Source organism: Achroia grisella, unplaced genomic scaffold, assembly GCF_030625045.1.
Source record: "Achroia grisella isolate CSIRO2021 unplaced genomic scaffold, CSIRO_AGI_Agris_v1 utg487, whole genome shotgun sequence".
In the NCBI taxonomy this organism is placed as follows: Eukaryota; Metazoa; Arthropoda; class Insecta; order Lepidoptera; family Pyralidae; genus Achroia; species Achroia grisella.
The window spans coordinates 3,143,671-3,158,386 of NW_026712891.1; the positions used below are offsets into that span (position 1 = coordinate 3,143,671).

Here is a 14,716-nt window from a genome sequence, read left to right on the forward strand (position 1 = left end):
CAAACTAATTACTGTTATAATTATAGTTACGAGACAATGTGAGCAAAGGCGGACTTTATCTCGAAAAGAGATCTCTTCCAGTTAACCCAACAAAGCGTAGCATAGAAAATACCTTTTTATTTTATTTATACCCGACCTACCTAAATAATTATAGCCTGCAAGCAATTGACGGAGACGCAAACATGCATATTTTTATAGTAAAACTTATGCTGATAGGCACTAGGTACATAAGTGTAACTATTCGGTAAGTAAATACCTACTGATTACTTACATTAAGTATTTTTATCACTATCAAAGTAGGTATGTTACTTTTAAAGTGCGGCGTGCACACGTGGTCTTCGCGTGGCGTCTGCCGCCTCTAAAGATAATGCCGCGGAGCGCGAATGAAGGGCATCCTTTTACAACTGCGTAAATGCGCCGTGCGCCGCGTCTCCGTCCATAGTGGGGTCCTTCGGACAAGAGCGGTATCGCTTCGCAGGTAGTAAGGGGACCAGTTTCCCGCGCTACATTTTGTTTGAGAGTTGTTTACGCGGCGTTTCGTGGCCGGCAGCGAGGTCGTCGACCGCGTGCCGCACCACGCCGCCATATTTTTGGTAATAAATAATAGAGCCGCGCAGCGCAGCGCGATCGATTAGTCTGCGCGGGCAATGCGGCGGCGCACTGCTGACTCCCGATCCAAAACATTGCACCCCTCAGCCCCGCATCTAACTTGAACGTACTTTGTACAAGTAACGCGACGCCTACACCAACAACATCACTGCGACGATACATTCATTTACAACCGACTTTGAAGAGAGGGGTGGAGGTTATCAATTGGACTGATTTTGTATTGTATTGATAATTGTCATGGACATTAATGAACTTTAACTCTTTATTAATTTTGTACATTCATTTTTGTGAAACAAAATTTTAAAGAACCTATCGAATTACATACAGTATCAGATAGTTAATAGTGGACAGTAGGTCCAAAAGGAAATTGTTTGTAAATTAAAATGTAAACAATTTTGAAACAAAATGTTTTCCTTTAATACGTACATAATATAGTATAACGGTTTATTTTCAGAACGAAGAACGTAAGAAGATCACATCAACAAGTTAATACAAGGCCGCGCGAACCGTAAAACTTTGTTTTGATAAGACTTCAAGGTGCACGTTTCGCGCGCGAGTGGTTGCTTATCGATAATTTTGATAACAACCTTACTTTGAATGTTTCAATACAACGTCTACAACTTTAATAAAAAAAAAACACATCGAACGAATACGACGTCTCTCTCTTTCAATCATTTGTCTGATTCTACCTAAATAAACAAGTTTATTTCAACTTATTATCTAATCAATCGGAACTGTTTTAACACGAATTGCGATAAGCGCTATTTGTAGCAAATATTAAAAAATAACATATCATTTATGTACAAATAAAAAACAAACCTGTATGTAGCTGTTTTTAATCTGATTAATAAAATAGTTTGATATTTAATTATAAATAAATAGTTAGGACAGCATTATAAATACTTAATCATAATCCTACTATGTACTAAATAATTTAAAAAAATGCAAATCTGTTTCTGTGATTTATTTTGCTTTCTTTGCATAGATTTTAATATAATAAATATAGAATACAGACGGACCATATATCTGACTTTTCGTCTTATTATACGCTGCAAAGGGTTACAACTAGGTAGTCCGTAATATACTCATAAACATCAAACATTCATAACAGAAATGTGGTGATAGGGTAAAAAGACATGTGTCACTACTGCCTGTCATTCTCAAGACGTCTTAACAGCCAACTGAGGGTAACAAAAGCACATCACACAAGTTCCTCGAAATAAAATCAGTTACCAAGCCGCTTAGTTATAATAGGCTAATAATATCCTCCTTTTATGATGAAAGGAAGACCCAAGCAACACACAATACCGTTTTGTATTATTAATTTATTAATATTGAAATAATTGAGAAAAGGGAAATTTTGTAGAAAGTCGTCTATATGGGCATTAATATACAGATTACATACTTACCTGTTTAATCATAACAGATATCTATCACCTCATGCCATTAAGTAAGCGTCAGCACCAATAATTAATCAGTCCGACCAAAACAAAGTCTTGTAACCGAGACCGAATTTGATAATCTAATCCACTTTCGACCGATACCGAAACCGTGATATTATATCAATTCAAAGTATTCGATGTTCAAAGTTCCCGTTAGCTGTTGTAGTGGTCTCTAATTAAAATGCAATTCCCTAAAAATATTACTTAGCTAATATTGTAACTTTCTATATTTGGAAGTGTTTTCAAAATCTTCCTATTCTTTATATGAATTTAGATTATACAATTAAAAACAATTATTTCACAAATAACTATAATAATAGCTTATTTTTACTAAAAATTATCTTTAGGGTGACACTTAAAGATTACTTTTAGGCAAAATAAGTTAAGTATTTCCATGTTAGCGTTTTTAAGTAATTGCTGTAGTTACCGAAATCGAATCTTCAATTTTGCACCGAAACTAAACGGATAGACCCTGAAAATTCGGTTGATACTATTAATTATAGCAGCAGATTTTATTCATTGTTTCTGTTCTATAAGAAGCTACTTACCTAATTTGTAGGTGTTCTTATCACCTGATAACTAATTTACCTGCCTGTAGTAAATTAATTGAGTTTGAGAAAGTCAATTATAGACTCGTAATCTGTAGGTACATATCGGATTACTTATGTACCATGTTTAAAAATAGCATTATTATATTTTTATTTAAGGTAATGTACATTAAAGAAAAACAAGTATACCGTTATTTTTATTTTTATTTTAAAAAATAAGCTATTTTATACAATAATACATATGTTGCATACTTTTCTAATTAGCTTCTGAAACTTTATGTAATTTTATTAACTGTTTTTAGATCCTTTGGTTACGTTCTTGTAATAATCCTGTGCTCACAGCGTACAGCGATATCGAGCCCCTAAGTCTGCGGTGAGACTTTACTTCTCTTTGTACATTTTATCCCTTATGTAACGGATTATGTTTAAAGGAGTTGAGCTGAGGTATGCTCAGCTACCTTCATAGCCATCAACGACTATAAGGTTTTCCTCGAAATCTAGAACTGCTTGGTAAATGAGTTTCCTCTTACACAGGATGTGGAATAAACTTTTTACCAGAAATAATGCTACTGATGTTGATGTTGCTCATCGTCTATGGAAAACGTTTACCTCTTAAACTTTTTTTACCTGATTCATTCAACATAACATTTACATCCTAAAATCAGAAGTTTTGCTAACTGTTGTCCAGTCTGGTGAATTTATGTTCTTTCTTATTAATTGTGGATAACGCTATATAACATACATATATAAATAATGGTAGTGTAGATAATACCTATACGCAGTGTAGATATACCTTTTTTTAACAAGTAGGTACAGTTGTATCTAGGCGAAAATATACTTTAATATTTTAAATAGCTTCTTTTTATAGATAAGTATATTAACAAATAGTCTACAAATTTTGTACAGATATTTTTTACACAATTCATATTTTAGGAGGGTAAATAGGTGCCGCCTACGTTTTTCGATGATATTTACCAAAGTCCTACATCCTTTCTACTTATATTTAATATCGAATGAATGAGTCTGTCTGGCACTTTATTACTTTTTCACAGTTCAATTATCAATTTGAATAAGTGCTGATAAAGATGATTTTATTGAATTTTTTGTATTTCATAGGATTTATAATAAGTATAAGCAACTTCGATAAAAATTTGAGGCCGTAACCGAAATCTTTTTCTATTTCAGACCTGAAACTAATCCTCGTATTATTCTTAATTGTTTTCAGTTGTCAGTTTATATTTAAAATAATATATTATTTATGTTCATTCTATGAATTTCATTCCATTCATAGATCTATTACTTATTTTAATGATATTAAATAGAATATTGACTTGGCAAGTGAATTTTATTATATTTTTATTATTTGTTAGTTATATCACGGCAAAGACCGTTAACCATCAAATGATAATAATAATAATAATAATAATCTCAGGACAAGTCACACAGCGCCATCTAGTCCCAAATTAAGCTAGCTAAAGCTTGTGTTATGGGTACTAGATAACTGATACAGATACATAGATAATTTTTTTTTCGTAAATACATACATATTATACATAGAAAACACCCAGACCGATACAAACAATTATACTCATGAATACAAATGTTTGTGCCGTGCGAGGAATCGAACCCGCGACCATCGGACGTAAAGCGGTGTGCTAGACCGCTAGACCACCGAGGTCGTCAGATGGGACATATGCTTGTTTGCCACCAAAATAATCTATAAATATATGCGTTATAATTTTGTTTTATTATTCTAAATACTTAAACCAATTATTTTGTTATGTTGCGAAATTCGGACAGTATATTTATTTAATTAGCAGAAAATGTTTTAACAGTCAGAATAATATATATTAGGTATTCCAGATATTTCAACTTGTTATTTAAATTACTCTTATAGTATTACTTTATATTATTATTACTATTACCTCTACGTACCTAATCGCGAACTGCCCTAACTGCCCACTTAGGAATAATCAAAATTATAAGTAGGGTGGGTGACCTGACTAAATAAATGTCTAGACAGAGCAATAATTGGGAAAAAATTACCAGACAAACAATTTTGCAAAATACATTTATTTTACTAACGTGTTTTAGAGACGATTTTCTCAATTGTTGTCATTTTAAAATTTGGACAGACGAAGTTCATCCTCGTCCGTCTGTCATAGAGCTATATTTCAGAAGCTACTAATGCCATCCAAATTAATTTTTTAGAAGGAATAAACATATGAAACTTTGTACCTGTATGCATATATCACATGTATACAGAATAACATTATTATTTTTTGGTGTACCGATTTAAAATAATTTCAAAGTACAGTTTATAGAATACAGTGAAAATGCCTATTTAAGTAAATTTGTTAAGCTTTTTTTTATGATTAGAGTGCATAAATGCATATACATATATGTAGATTAAATCTACACATATTATGTCGGTATATTCCTTTTTCTCTGCAAGGGGACTCGAAATCGGGACTTACAATTACAAAGGGTTAGTATAAACCTGAACTTAATTTAGATTGCGCTATCATAACAAAGCGTAGATTTTTGTTACCTAGTTTCAGTTTACGATCGAATATAACATCAACAAATAAATGCAATTCATTCATTCCCCAACATTGTTTTTAAGATGTATTAAGTAATTCTAAAAGTATTGTTACTTCTAAATAAATTATTTTAGATAAATAATTATGAAATAAATAAAATATTATGAAATAGGTATATTGTTTTCATTCTTATTAATGGAACCCTCAGTATTACACTGTGACTCGTATTTTAGAAGTATTTATTGTATAATAAACTTTAATGTACTTGGACACAATGTACCTTTATAAACAAAAATTATGATAAACAATCGTACCTAACAAAATTGTATCTATTTTTATTTTGTAATTGGTATAGTAGATATATTAATTTTTTCTATCACAATAATAATATGTAGTACAAATAATATTGTACATGTAATAATATATTTATAATAATATACACGAGAATAAAAAAAATAGGAAAATGAACTTAGGTATATAAAGTTGTGTGAACGTTTATTTATTCAGTTGTCTGTTTTTGTAGAAGCTTATGAAGGGAAATACCTACTGTATCTAATCTAGACAATTATGATGAAATCAATGGCGCTACTACACGTACGAAAGTTAGGTCAGTGGATAACTTTAGAAGTCCTATTTTCGTTCGGAAATAGACACACAAAACGAATAGAGCAGAGAGATACGTGGTCATGTATACTTTGTAATTTGTCCGCGGGACAGATTTCTACGAGGGATCGCATCGTAACGCACTTCGTCGTTTACGATGACGATTGACGATAGTCGCTTCAGAAACGCGCGATAACTACGCGGCGATGTGCCGATGTTGTTTGTTGCGGAGAAGGGCACGCAGTCACGTCACGCAGTGTTTACACCACCGCGTACCGCCCAAACGTACCACGTGGTGAACGAGACGGCAATTGGTATCTATTCCTTAAAACTATCACGTGTCTCGTAATTAGTAGTAATGATATAGAGCAGTAACAACACTAACGTACGGTGCTGACTACACTAGGCTTCGCGGAACCAGATTACCCTAGACGTAGGTAATCAGATTGAAAACAAATACAAACGCTACCTGCGCTCGGCGCCTGCCGTGGTTGTCTGCTCCTTGCGAACCGCAACTTAACAGTACGCAATTAATCCTGAGACACAAATATTACGATATGTTGCACTTTGTAACTGGCACTGATCACTGGTAGTGTATTAGGCAATAACAATAACAACACTACTGTAAACACAGCATGTGATAGAGAGCGAACAGAACACATACGACTCGTCAATTCAGACGCGCGCGAACGACTGATTGAACTGAAACGAACGAGGCGCGCGCGGGCGCGGGGCCGTGCCGTCGACCTAGTCGTGGAATGCGGCTCGCCCGTTCTCGCGTCGCGTGCTTATTTTTTTGGTCGGTCCAGCACTATAGGGCGCAAAGGGGACGCTTCTATAGGACCCTGGCTGCTAACTGAGACCCTCTGAAGCTCGGACTCGATTTGAACAAGACGAAGATGATTATTTACACCAACACTGTGTATCTGATCTGTATACTAAAGCACCGATGACACACCATGATTATTAAAAAAAATGCTGTTTTTCATCGATACTAACAATTTAGACTAAAGCTTAAATATTTATTGAAACCCCAATATAAAAATGACGGCTCTTATCTATTTTCATCCCCTAATTAACCCCTTAAACTACGATTTTCAGGTATAACAGTTAGTTTCAAGTTTAAAAGTACCTAAGGGACTTTGGTATTACCATATTATATATCAACACAACGTTCAACGCCCTTTTTACCCCTTTTCTTAAGGCCTTTAAGGAAATTATTAACTACCATATTTTATATCGTTGTCCAAAAAAACTGACGTAGGTATAACAATAACATTTTAATAATATCATAATCATCAAAATATTATAGGTACTCGTATAGAACTCATGGTTGGCCGCAAAGTTGCTTGAGGTATTTCATTCCTAACTTGTACGCAGTCGTAATAATTTAATTGACTGCGCTCTTCAGTAACCTACCTATTGGATTATTTAAGAAGGACCATAAAATGTTTTATTGTTTGTGTTTGAAGTCTTGAAAGTACTAACAATCAGTGTATGTAATACATAAATCATAACGCATCGTAAAATTTCCGGGCGCACAGACAACAAACACAAACTGATATAAAAATACTGAAATTGAACGCAATCCGGGTTCTAGTTGTGTAGCGTGCCGCCTCTTTATTTCCGTTTTATTGTTTTCATAATAAAACAAACAGACCGATATCATTCTATTTAAAGACATTCAAATATACTCCTAAAACAATTTGCAATAGTTATCTACGTAACTACTACTGGTTTCTTACGAAAACTAGATGTAAAGTAGGTTATGTAGGCACCATAACATTGAAGTTGTATATTCATGAAATCTTTTTTTGTTCTGGTATCATAATCTCGCCGATTCTCTTGAATCCTAGATAGGTATGAATTTTGCTAAATTATAGACAAAAACTTAGTGAACATTCTGATTTCTTTTGGACTTACTAGGTTTTGATTAACCGTATACGCTGGCGGGGCACCAGTAGATGATGATTAGATGTTCATCAGATGAGCATGACGTTTGGTCAATTAGTACATCGTGAGGTTCTGAAAACCGTCTTGATTAATTCCTGAATTTACCTGATTTTTTTCTTCGTATAACCATCTACTACAATTGTTACCCGTCAGCGTATACCGTTGAGGCAAATTTGTGCTATTATAATACATTAAAAAAGTAGTAACTGTTGGATGTGTCCATTTGGATGCATCGTCAATGTCAACCTTTAGAATACTCGCATATCGAATAGCACGTTAACACTGCATAAAAGTAAAGAAATAGAGGAAGAGCAAGCATTCTCTTGCATATAAATGCGATTCCGTAGTTACAAAGACTATTTGGTTGGTGCCACGTGTTTTGAAATGATTGTTGTACTCTACTGTGTGCTGGAGTACGCAATGGTTTATTTTTTTTCATTTTAAATAGAAATAATTGTGCCTTATACAGATTATTAGAAATCATTGTACAGCGCAAACTTTGTAGTATATGATCCTCGTGTAGGTCTGTATTAACTCAATTATTTGGATTTCATGAAAAATTAAAATAATCACAATGACAAGAAACAAGATTTAGTAATTGTTAGATTTATGTATATTTCCTGGAATGCTACTGTCATTTAGAAACATTAGTTAAAAATATAAAGATTTAGAAGCATTAGACATTAGAGATTTTATAAATAATAAAATAAATAATAAAAATTTACTAAAATAAATAATATAACTATCTACATAGTGTATGTATATATTTTTTAATCTACGTATTATTTTTGAAGTGAGATGAAACAATTTTATATGTGGTATGTTTCAGCAGCGCAGTCCAAAACTAATCCTAATCGAAGGACGTAATATAATAGGGCAATGCTGATAAAATCAGTAGTGATCTCAAATTATTCTACATTTCAAAGCGTTCAAACACTGTGTACTTATGTAAAAGAAAATAAAGCATTGCTTGCTTCGGCACACAGCGCCGAGTTCAACAACGGTTTCAAAACACGCTACTGCTACTATCTCGTACCACAAAGTAAATAAATAGAAATACTCAGCAGTACAGTAGCTATCATATTGCAGTAGAACGTATATTAGAACAGCAATACTTTTCTTAACTCAACGAAGCTGCAATTGTGTTTTTAATAACTAATTTGACGAAACAAAGTAACAACAATATGATTAGAACTATTTAACAATTTTTACTCCAACTGAAAGATATTGGAGGCATAGATTTATACTCCAACAGAGAGGCAGTGATTTATTAGTAATGTGGACTTAATGACCCCGTTGCCAGCATTGTACTATGTCTGGTTGACATCCACGCAGTTCACCCTGGAAACTATGGTTATGAATTCCTGGTGATTTTGCCATAATGAGCTAATTGAATTGACCTCACGCTCATCCTAGGCTGTCCCTCAAGCGTGTTAGGGAGGTGTATGTACCATTCCATTATATGCCAATAAAAAAATATGTTGAGTGCGAAGGCAACACGAGCTGGGTAAACCTTTATAATCCATAGATATATGGTATATAAGTGATCAGCATTGTTATATACATTTTTGTGTCAAATCCAATTTTTTAATTCCAATTTTAGAAGAATATCCTAGAAACCCAACTACTTTTTTTTTCTTATAATTACCCTATATGTGTTACGGCCACCGCATAAAAGAACGAAGTTATGCATAGGTGCTACAATGAGCTATCTCCAAGGAGCCGACATAACATTGGAAAAATTGTGTTATTGAGTTAATTTGGAGTTAGTTAGTTGAATTGGAGTATTGTGTGTTACGCGGGTATCATATCCTGGAAATAAAAATGAGTGGTGATATCTTAGTCTAACTCCGTTACTATTGAAGGCTCTTGATAGGGTATTTTTCGTTGAACGCTAAGGAATTGCTTGTTTGTCAGTAGGTACCGGCCCTTATCAGCTGCGTCATTGAAAAACGTTTACGCAACCAACATTTATCAATGAAAGCAAGTTTTTTTATCTCGGCGCCATGTTTGTACACCGTAGGACTCGAACCTCGCAATAATAAACATCATAATTTTAGGTAAACGTACCTTTCTAAAAATACCTAACAAGGTATACTTTGAAGTGAATGACACCATAACGGTATCTTTTCTCAATAAACAAACAAATATTACTTTAAGTACTTTACTTTTGTTTATAAATATTTTTAATCAAAGGGGACATGACAGAATATTAAAATAATATATATAAATAAATTCATCATCATACACATATTTTAACTTGTCTGATAGCAATGACTTAGTTTCTACTCTTTTTATGAATAGTAGGAATATAAAATATGGTACAAAAACAATACTATATGTATTGTTTTGTTCTTTTTGTACCATATTGTACCAAATAATATGAAAAATTCTAGATTCCGGTTTTTAATGTACTTCTCGATAGACATCGTCTACTGATAATAACCACTCAATTATACATAAGATAACTACATATATAGCGCCATCTATAATCTCGAAATAGATCACACTGTCTGTAACCTTAGATAGAGCTTTTGAAATATGTAACGGATTTAAATGCCGTTTTTAACAACAGATAGAGTGATTCAAGATGAAGGTTCGTATTTATAATACTTGTGTACTAGTTTTATTAAATACTAAATTTATGAATTAGTAGTACATGTTGAAAATATTCACAAAAGTAACGCATCCATTTTCCAGAGCTTTATTTGTCGTATACGTTGATCCATATTTAATCTTATATTGTATCAAAATTTTATCCTAATTCTTCTAGTCGTTTTTATGTAAAAGATTAACACATACTGTTTTTGTCTAGTCACAATATAATTAAATATTTGTGCGTACAAGTACTTGTAATGTTTTAGTATTATTATAAATATAATCTATCGACAGTGCTCTCACTTAACACTCGGCACCCTTCCATTTTGTTTACAGACGTAAACTTAAATTTACCTCTACTGAAAATCGACACTGCGTTGAGTGTTCGCATTATTCGTATGTTTCTGTAGTATAATATCAAATAAAATTGTAATTGGCAGTAGTACAAATATTTCAACTCACTACCAAGATAATATAGAAAACCAATAAGTTAAGTAGCGACACTTCACCACATCATACCTAATGCTACAGTAATGAGATCATAGCTATTAATTTAAGGGATATAAATTCTTATTTGCTTGATAAATTATCACATTCATGTTCTAAACCCATCAGTTTAAAAAAATATTAATCACTTTCCTACGTAACTCACATTACATAAACTGAAAGTGGCTGAAACGGTCACTTTCTAGTGCGTAACTATAGCGATTGCTAAACGTGTGATCAAAGAAAACCTTACGACATTAACATGTTTGTTTAGTTTCAACAGACGTCAAACCAATCGGAATGCTACACGTACAATATACAATCACAGATCTCATTCCTCGGTCAACACAGTGGTGCTGAGAGAAAAAAAGAGAAAAGAGAGTATTTTTCGAACAGAAGGAACACAATTCTTGTAATCCAGCATATATACGTATTAGTAGGTAAACTCTTCCAACTTAAGAGCTTTTTTAATGTATGGACAATCTTAAACGGACTATCTACTCGCCGGAGAGGAAAAATGGGCAGTGTGGGGTTTTTACCCACTAAAAACCTTACGATGTCTGTTTGATTCACCGTTGAGGGACTGCCGGGGTTGCGTTGGCGTTCTACAGCCGCTTCGGTAGCGTTGACTCACCTTCTAGGTTCTTGGGCAGAACTCATCTCAGTTACGGTTTCCCTACGCGTACGCCTCCAGGGCCATTTTCTTGTAGGTATACAGAATAATGAAAAAGAGACCTATTTCAGTCTACCAGTTTACAAAGCTGAAGAGTTTGTTTGAAAAAAAGTAGTGTCAAGTTTGAAATCCTGTAACACTATTCACTTTTAATTTTTTAAAATATCTAATTAATTATTTTATATTGTTTCTTACTTCCAATAAATATTGGTACGTTTAGAGAATTGCCGAATATTTATGATATAATTTGATTTATAATAACACAATTTCTAATATGATTCACGTTTTTAAGAATAATAATAATAATCCTTATTTAACACTCAGAAGGATCGTCACAATGTTATTTATAGTTACACTTTCAAGACAATATTTATCTTTTTAGTATTTCTGTGTAGTCCTGGCTTCTGAACTAGCATTAGCCGTATGACAGAATGAAGATGTCAGAAATATTTTCAAATAAACAAGTGTTATATTATTATTGTATTTTGTATAAGTCGAGTAAGTATCTACTACGTGAAAGAAAATCTAAACAGTAATCAAATCAGTTATTGTTTATATACCTACCTATGCTACCTGTACTTAAAAAAATCAAAATAATTGAAACCTGTAACATACTAAAAAAGAATCGTAGAAAAGTAAACCTTACCAGAATGATATACGACTTTTAAAATATTTCTTAATATTTAATTTCTTATCATAGAGGAAATAATAGTTTACCGTGCTTTAATTAAGTAATTAGGTAGTTATATTTATTTACTCTAAAATTATATTTGTATACCAAGCTTAGAGAATATAATATAATTTATTTAAAGTATGCGTTGTATTTTACGTAATGATTAAATATAACATATACATTAGATAGATATAACAATAAAGGTAGATATCGAATTAAAAATAAATACTTTTTTATGGGGAAGATAAATTATATTACTCATTCGTTTTAGAATACATTGTGCGTTGATGATATAAATTGTTTTATATTATGAGTTTATGACATTAGAAGTCTAGATCACATTTAAGACTATTCGCTAGTTCAAAAAGCACACCAAAAAAAAATTACAGTACAGCCATGTCTACAGTAGTAGGACAGATAACATAATATTACATACTAGTAGGTAGTAACATATATGTATGTTGCGAATGGTCTAAGTAGTTACTCAAAAACTCATTATTTTGTTAAATGGCTTTATAAAAAGTGTAAAGTTATGATTTATCGTTACTTAATAAGATGTACTGTACCATCACATTATTACCGTCCGTCGTTAAACGAAATAAGTACGCGTACAAAGATTATAATAATCCATGACAATTAATTTAAGTGTGGGCTCGTTTCCTGTTTGCTTTTTGCTGGTGGAGGTGTAAACATTCAACAGTCAGCGGTGCATGGCAGTGAGGAAGTCTAATAATTAACGCACAACTATCCTGATATCATATAATTAATTAATTATAACATAATACATATTATCAGATAATATTACACATGCTCGAATACTAATTATAAAAATCTACAGTAATAAAAAGAAGTTTTTTTAAACGCATAAATTGAAACCGTACCAACTTTTTTTTACTTACTATACCTATTTGTATAATACTCCAGCTCTTACTTCATCTACTTTCATAATTCTTCTTATGAGCTGATTTTGTAGATTTTTTATTTCAAGTTACACCTAAGTTTTTTCTGTTACTTTTTAATTAAGTGTATTTATTCTACTATCTCTCATATCGGCAATATTTATTTATTTATTTATTTATTTATTTATTCTTTTGCACACAAAAATGTATACATCTCTACCAGTCAACCGTCGCGTTGATCAGAGATAATAAGGCGGTGCACTTTAATAATTAATTGAAAAAAAAAGAAAAACAAAAATTATAACAAATAGATACAGAAAAATAGTACATATATATACAGATGCAAATATATAAAAATATTAGTATTTTTATATAAAATATAAAATATATAAGTTTATGGATTACATATAAATAAAATATAAATTTAAACTACATATAATAAATATTCATATAATCTCATGGAGTTTATATAATAACATATCTTGAATACTATTAAATAAATTTGGAATAATGTTCACGCAAGGACCTCAATATTTGCAGAAGCCAAACTAATATAGCATGCACATCGTTATTCATTTTTACATCCACACTTTCAAACCAACTTGCGTACCTACTCGCGACTTATATTGCCAAAAAATAGCTCTAACTGCCAAAATAAATTCCACATAATGCCAATAATTTTATTTCCAGTAGGTACCTACTCTGTCGTCTTACTATATCGTATTATCCGTCCTTAACTCATCGAAATCGTGATTTTATCTACTTATTCCAAAAAATATTGACAGTAGTAAGAGAAACATATACCTAACTACTACTACTATACAAAATACTTCCTAAACACGTATAAATGTGATGTGTATTGGGATTTTCAAGTTACGACAATTCCGCCTTTTTCCATTACTATCCGCCCTAATGTGTAACAGAAATTAAACATTATCATTATCCAAAACATGCGAGTAACTAACTCTTTATTGAACATAATTGGTATAAGTTTTCCAGGCTGTTTGTCGCATGATGTAATATAATGTTAGCAATGACCAACGTCGCCTCTTCGGTGCGCAGTTGACCCCAATCGCCCCCAATCGAAGGACTAAATTGTTTGTCACAACTCACATTGTTATATACATAATATGACATACACTTACGAAGCAAATAAACTACGCCTCTGTTATTGTTTAATTTAATGAATGGATTTTTTACCTTTTAGGTGCTACATATAAGTTTTCAGTTTCAAGCCTAATACCATGTAATTTACGAACAAGAATATTATGAATTTTACAGAATTACTTGAATTTATTTTAACAAGTAGATAATCTCGCGTCTAAACTAAACGTTATGTAGGGGGAATAATAGCACCTACTTCTAGATTTTTTTTTTCGAATAAAATTTGTATTATTAAATAATGATGGCTCTGGTAAAACAGTATCGGTCTAGGTACTTTCTAAGCATATTATGTATGTACATGCATAATATACACACAACAAAATGTATTTCAGTATTTCTATCAGTTGTCTGGTACTCATAGCACAAGTTCTGCTTAGCTTGGAACTAGATAGCGCTGTGTGCATTGTGTTGAATTATTATTATTGTTATTATTAAAAGTAAAAGTCAAGTTAGCAATAAGGAAATCATAGATGATATGGTTTTATTGTACATTGAAAACATTTTATCTAAAATTTCCTGGTAGTT

General features: G+C 32.2%; 1 protein-coding gene across 1 annotated transcript in view; it reads right to left on the reverse strand.

Annotated features, from left to right (window-relative positions):
- Window positions 1–6,425, reverse strand: part of LOC131845935 (insulin-like receptor) — an 89,456-nt gene extending 83,031 nt beyond the window's left edge. Inside the window, exon 1 of the mRNA XM_059195098.1 lies at window positions 6,215–6,425. The gene's annotated coding sequence lies outside the window, so the exon portion shown is untranslated. The remainder of the gene's footprint in view (window positions 1–6,214) is intronic.
- Window positions 6,426–14,716: the final 8,291 nt, after the last annotated feature.